Here is a 6,000-nt window from a genome sequence, read left to right on the forward strand (position 1 = left end):
GCAACATGCTTCCGAGCGTCCTATTGAACCTTTCGGTTTGCCCATTTCCCATGGGGTGATATGCAGTTGTGTGTGACTTTTTGACCCCGGCAAGGCTGAGGAGTTCGGCGATGAGTTTACTTTCGAAGTTGGCTCCTTGATCTGAATGTATTCGTTCTGGAAAGCCGTATATGCAAAACACATTGTCCCATAGTTTCTTTGCGACTTGCTTTGCCGTTTGGTTGACACAGGGAAATGCGTGAGCTAACTTTGTGAAGTGGTCGGTTATGACCAAAACATCAACTGATCTCTGCTTACTGTCCTCAGCACTTCAGAAGTCAATACACACCAACTCCATGGGAGAAGAAGTGCGGATGCTCTCTAAAGGTGCTCGGGCAGCTGGTTCAGGTGTCTTTGCAAGGATACATCTTTGACAGCACTTAACATAGTCCTTGATGTCTCTTTCCATCTGCGGCCAGAAAAAGCGCTGTTTGGCAAGGTGCACTGTTCTGGCTTGCCCCTGATGCCCAGCGAGATCATGGACACCGGAGAGGGCCTTTGCTTTCAGGCTGGCAGGCAAAACAAGTTGGAACCTCTTCTCACGGCTTGAGGGATCTTTGGTGACCCGATAGAGGACTCCATCCAGGACTTTCAACTGATGCCACTGCTTGCAAAGTATCTGGGCGGTTGGAGCTAACTTGCTTCTCTCCCGTCTAGGTGGCGGCCGGTCACCCAGGACAAATGGCAAGACACTCCGAATGACCTGGTCTTCCTCTTGGCTCCGTCGCAGCTCATCAGTGGAGAAAGCCGCAGGTACATCTTGCTCTGAAAGTGCGGCCTGAGGTAGAGCCTTCAGATACTGCATTGCTCTCAACTGTGCACCACATTCCCACTCGGTATGAGAGTCACAGGCAGACTTCACCTCAGAAGAGTCATGGCAGTGAGATGGCATGTCCTGAGAAGCGCCTGTGGCCGCACGGCAGGCCTGAAGACACTGGACCTTGCAGCGGAAAACGTCCTGCACCCCATCCTCTTTTGTTCCATCTGCCTCTGCCAATAGACTCTCATAGGGTTCACTGATCAACCTCTGACTCACTGACCTCGCGAAAGGGTCTCTGCTTAGGGCATCTGCCACCACGTTTTTTGGCCCTGGAATGTGCTTAAGACTGAACGTGTATGGGGACAGCTTCGCAACCCACCGTTGTTCGCAAGCATCAAGTTTTGGTTTTGTCATAATATAAGTTAAAGGATTATTGTCGGTCCACACCGTAAAAGAGTGACCTTTCAGCCAGTGAGTGAATTTTTCGCACACACTCCATTTCAGTGCTAAGAATTCGAGACGGTGGGCAGGGTATCTCTTCTGTGAACCGGCCAGAGTCTTACTTGCGAAGGCGATTGGACGTGCCTTACTCTCTCCTTCTGGCACCTGAGATAACACTGCCCCGAGGCCGTCAAGAGAGGCATCAATGGACAAGACCAGTGGCTTAGAGAAGTCTGGGTGAGTGAGGACTGCGCAGTTCAGAAGCTTCTCCTTGAGACTGAAGAAGGCGGCGTCACAGTCCTCTGTCCAGTCCGCAGGCCTGAGCTTTCTGAAGACGCCAGGATTCTGACCAAACTTGCTTGTCTTCCCCTTACGTTTCTGACCAGCTGTTAGGGCAAACAGTGGCTTGGCTATGGCAGAACACTGAGGTATGAAATGCTGGTAATAAAATACCATCCCCAGAAAGGACTTGATCCTGCGGACTGAAGGAGTGCAGCCGTCATCTTCCATCAGGTCCGTCTTCGACATCTTAACAATGACTTCCACTTTCTCTGGGTCAACAGCAACACCCTCACCGTCAATGATGTGCCCAAGGAACTTCACAGAACGCCGCAAGAGATGGCACTTTTTGGGACTCAACTTCAAGTTGTGCTCTCTGAGCCGCTGGAAGACAATCTCCAGTCTTTCGAGGGCCTCTTGTTCGGACTGGGCAAAGACCAACAGATCATCCAGGTAGCACAGCAGACTACTGAAGTTTAAATCGCCGAAGATGCTCAACATCATCCTCATGAACGAGGCTGGGCTGTTGCAAAGGCCCTGTGGCATTCTGTTGTATTCATGGAGGCCTAGGGGTGTTGTGAAGGCTGTGTATTTTTTGTCGTCTTCGTGCATGGGTAGGTTATAAAAACCTGAGGTGAGGTCCATGGTGCTGAAGACCGTATTTCCACCCAGGGCTGCCAAGCAGTCGGACTGGTGAGGCAGAGGGTGAGCGTCCTTGATGGTCCTTGCATTCAGCCATCTGAAATCTGTGCATAGGCGAAGGTCACCATTTTTCTTCCAGACCATTACGAGGGGGGAAGCGTACTCACTCATAGACTTGCGAATTAGTCCCTGCTCTTCCATCTCAGTGAGAACTTGCCGCAACTTTTGGTAGTGTGCTGGTGGCACTCTGCGATATGGAAGACGGAAGGGGCGGTCGTCTGTGAGTCGGATCCGGTGCACAAAGTCTTTGGCTTCACCACAATCCAGGTGGTGCTTTGAGAAGACGTCGTGATACTGTTCAAGCAACGTAACCAGCTGGGCCTTTGTGGAAGGGCTCGTCTCACAGCGGTCAACATCAACATCTGTCAAACCACAGTTCTGAAGTCGCTGTTTGAGATTTGAGTCGTTGCGGTGTTTGGCTTGAGTGATCTTAACGGGGTCATTCTCTCTCTGGCAATTGCCCTGAAATAGTGAGACATCTTCAACTGCTACACATGGGGAGACATCGGCCACCTTGGCGTTCTTTCTCAGGGTAAGTGGTTTGTCGGTGATGTTGGTCACTTTCATTGGAATCCAGCCATCCCCCCACAAAGGCGTGATCACTCTGCCGACCATAATGCCTCGAGGTACACACCTGGATGTAGATGACTCCACTATGACTGTGCTCCCGGGTGACATCGGCACGTTACTGGGCAGCCTGCCCCACAGAAGGTACTCTTGTCTGGGGAGGAGAGTCACGGCTTGGGTCAGCTTCACGGTACCCACTTTTTCAGGCACATCTGCACCCCTCCACCTCGTGAGGCCGGCCAACATCTCCAAAAACGACTCACACTCAGCAGACTCCTGTGTGTTACGTGAGAGAAGCGTCCAGTAGTTGTTGTCATTTTTAAGCTGGTGCAGCACATACTTTAACATGTTAGTCCCCACGATGATCTCATCTTTCTGGCCAGGCACTACCAGGACCGGGACTGTGCACTTCACACCATACAGACTCAGTTCCATGTCGTACATGCCTTTGGGGCTCACCTGTACTCCCCCACAGCCTACAAGGATGATGCGCTCAGTTGGTGCTTGCAGCTGAGTTAAAACGTTCTCTGATACGAGTCTCCGCTCTGCTTCTTCACTGATCGTGCAGGCCATTGACCCCGTATCCAGCAATCCTCTCAGCTGAGCTGCGCCATTGATCATCACTGGGGCATGGAACAATTCGCCGAATGGCTCAACGGTCTGAGTGTTCTGTACAATTACTTTACAATCGTCTGGCATAACTTTACAAACGTTCACATACATCTCCTTTAATTCTTCATTTCTCTCGAGGGTTGATGTTTCAACGCCCACACACTCCCTCGCTAAATGCGGGCCACCTAGTTTAAATGCGCGGCCATGCTGCTGGCCTTGGGGCTGTGCCTGTGCCTGTGCCTGCTGTGGTGTGGTACTGAATCTAGGCTTGCGCTGTGTGCAATCTTTCTTCCAATGACCTGGCTTGTAACACCCCATGCACAGATTCTCCTGCCTACAGTGAACCGTTGTTGAATGCTCAGTGGACTGACACACTCTGCATTTCCTCTGGAAAATGTTCACTGGCCCCTTGTATGGTGATTCAACTTCCGCTGTCTGAGCCTTCTGGTCCAGCACACGATCCAACAGGCTAATCAGAGACTGAATGTAAACACTCTCGGTTGGAGATGGGGATGGCTGCCCCACAGAAGTCTGGAGAGGAGTGGGTTGACAGGCATTCTCAGCAGCGGTTGCTTCAGTCGTGGATGTCTGTACATGAGTGCCAATGTGCTTTGTTCGGACTGACCTGGCCTGGGACTTTGTTCGCGCCTCCCTCTGGTGCTCAATAAGGTGCTCCTGAATCTCATTTGCTGTCCACTTCTCAGCCGTTTTACACTTCAGGACACTTGCCAGGGCTGGGTCGGGACAGTGTTTCACCAGCATCATTGTGACCTCATGAGAGGGATCTTCAATGTTTCGCCCCTGTCTCCTCAGACACTCATCCGCGGCGTCCACAGCTTTGTTCAAACGGATCCAGTAGTCCATTGGGCTTTCTCCATTCAGAGGGAGTGTGTTATAAAAATCTGCTAGAGGCATTGAGGAGTAAGTTACTTCACTGAAATGCTGCTTGAGTATATCAAAGACGAGCTTGGGATTTTCAGCAGGCTTTAAGGATGGAATGCTACGCAGTGTAACTTTAACAATGTCTCTGGCCTTTCCCATCAATCTGGACATGATTTCCTGGGAGTACTCTTGTGGTGGAACACCCCTCTTTTTCAGGTAGACATCCATGATCTCTTCCCACTCATGCACCGTGTGCTTGTCAGTCCCATCACCCCTGAAGTATGGTGGCTCTCGGACATCTGTCTTCATCACTAACTTCACTCCAGTCATGTTTAAGTCAGGACGTCCCTGGCCCATGTTCAAACTAGGTGTGGGAGTGGGCTGGCTGTATTGACTATGGGCAGATTTATTCAGTTGACTTGCGATGTTCTCACCTATCTGGTGGGCTAACTGTGTAATGAGATGTCCTATATCTGTAGTGTTCACACCTGGACTAGGGGGCTCATCAGTGTGCATGTGTGTGAATGTCGATACAGGGTGGCGTACTGCACTAACACCCCTCCCTATGCCAGGAAAATTCCTCAGACTAGGCCTGTGTGGTGTGGGTGTGTGTGAATCAGTAACCAGGTATGTAGAGGATGATACAGGGTTTCCTATTTCATGAACACCCCTAACTGGAGTCGGTTCTATGTTTCCAAATAGCTTACCCCTGCCTACACCCACTACTGCATCACCACCATCATCACAGTTAAAAGGCACATCCATGTCATTACCCTCAGCCATGTTAAAATGGTCTTCAGCAATGTGAACAATCAGTGTTGAGTGTATATGTAATGTTGTGTTGTACTTCTCAATCAGTGTTATGTGTTCAAACACTCAAAACAAAAAGGCAAGAATAGCTGAAGTCGAAACTAAATGTTCATAAACCACATTATGTGTGCAATGATATTAGTACTTGAAACAACATCAGCGTCTCCGAAATGTTCTGCAGCAACCACCGGCGATCACTCTGGCGATGATCTGAAGCGAAGTCATCCGGGTCACGGCACCACTGTAGCCGGAACACACTGCTGTCCCGGCTATCCCCTGCGTTGTGTTCCGGTGCCAAAGAAGAGACACTAATGTTGTACTATTCCTCAGCAATTTTCTTTATTTTCCTTCAAAAAGAAAGGAGAGAGCACACATGGGAGATAAGGCACATATCACACGTTGTCCAACCCGCCTCTCCCAGCTCAGCTTGCTAGTGACTCGATAAAACAAAATACAACAGTGTAAAACTACTGTATACAGAAAAATAAAACTCCTGCATTAAAATAATGCACTTCGATCACAATATATATATTCATAGGCTGAAACATGCCTTATAACAAAACTCCTATAGTAAAGCTACTTCATAATAATAACCAAAATGCAGCCTTTCATTACAACATAAACATATAAACATATATTTAAAACACTTCACCGGCATTGGGAGTACACATACCTTCAAAAAGAAAGGAGAGAGCACACATGGGAGATAAGGCACATGTCACACGTTGTCCAACCCGCCTAACATAAAAACACAGCACGGTAAATATACAGGCGCCAAGTCCGAGGACAAAAGGCTAGTCAGTGCCTAAAACGAGGTGGTTAGCTTGATAGCTAACTTGTGCTCTCAAAGTTCACTTTCCAAACAAAACAAAACACTCATGACAACAGTTTTTACATACAACTTATGA

The sequence above is a fragment of the Odontesthes bonariensis genome, chromosome 2 (genome assembly GCF_027942865.1).
Source record: "Odontesthes bonariensis isolate fOdoBon6 chromosome 2, fOdoBon6.hap1, whole genome shotgun sequence".
NCBI classification, from domain to species: Eukaryota; Metazoa; Chordata; class Actinopteri; order Atheriniformes; family Atherinopsidae; genus Odontesthes; species Odontesthes bonariensis.